The 1,218-nt window shown below is 34.0% G+C and overlaps 1 protein-coding gene across 1 annotated transcript in view; it reads right to left on the reverse strand.

Annotated features, from left to right (window-relative positions):
* Positions 1-1,218, reverse strand: part of LOC106868257 (uncharacterized) — a 207,241-nt gene that overhangs the window by 140,354 nt on the left and 65,669 nt on the right. The gene's annotated exons all lie outside the window — the stretch shown is intronic.

A 1,218-nucleotide genomic window follows, 5' to 3' on the forward strand; every position in this document is an offset into this window, starting at 1 on the left:
TGTGTGTGTGTGTTGCCCATATATATATATATATATATATATATATATATACACATATACTTAATACTTAGTTGTGATCTGAACATAACCGCTTCTGACACAGAGAATCGGGAGCCCTTTTGGGCATTCTATTTTCGTTGTTCGAAGGGTTCCCAACTCATGGGCAAAGAGGGGTCAGATGATGAGGATGGTGCTTTCAAAAGGCTGGCATGAGTAACCTGATCACCTCTGCCGATCAAACTCCCAATTTATGCGCTCCTGTCGCGAAACTGATTCTGCCCAAATTTGACGTCGATGTTACTTAGTTTGGTCTGAAATAACGAACTTGATTAGTTTAATAATCCCAACTTAATCCCGGGCAAAGCCGGGCTATACTGCTAGTATTATTATAAATAGTAATCAAGAATATCATCGTAAAAAGAAAAAAAAGAAAAAACTAATAACATTTTGGGATGTCGAAAAGCCAATTTCATATTAATGACAAAAGCGGTGTTAATAACATTTCTTTTTTGTATTTCCTGAAGCACTTAAAGCCTCAACATTTTTCTTTAGTGTAGTTACTGGAAGTGACTTTTGAATAGAATCTGAAACCGCTATAAACGTAAGAATGGCACTTGCTGACTTATTATTATTATTAGATTGGTATATTTATGACGCATGACCCTTTTTTTCCACATGAATGACAAAGGTTGTTTGGTAGGATAATCTTGCTGGTTATGAATCTTACTTGTCAGATGATGTTATGGAGGCTTCCATAGTGGAATATGTTGTTGAACGTAGATTATATAGCTAATAGCATTCATCTTAGCCAATTCGTTGTTGTCGTCGTCGTCGTCATCATCATCATCAACAACATATTGTTAATGGTATTGTTGCCATTGTCGTCGTCATAGTCAATGTCGTTGTCGGCGTCATCGATAACTAAGAGACTAGAATTTTTGGTGTCTTCGGAAAAAATATCGTCAATATGATTACTGAGAGAAAAGCTATGTACTCCTAACGTCTTCTTTAATTTTTATCCCAGTTACCAACGAGTACAAATTTGACTATTCCGATTTTAAATTATGAATATCTGAGTCTTTTTGTATAGAACAAATTGTATAGCAACATAAATAATAAAAACTATATTCCATTTTAACATCTAATCTCCTCCATTACATAAATATGAATGAATTTGTTGAACTGTGTTTAACAAGTTAAATCATATACTTATATATA

This window comes from Octopus bimaculoides, chromosome 9 (assembly GCF_001194135.2).
Source record: "Octopus bimaculoides isolate UCB-OBI-ISO-001 chromosome 9, ASM119413v2, whole genome shotgun sequence".
NCBI lineage: Eukaryota > Metazoa > Mollusca > Cephalopoda > Octopoda > Octopodidae > Octopus > Octopus bimaculoides.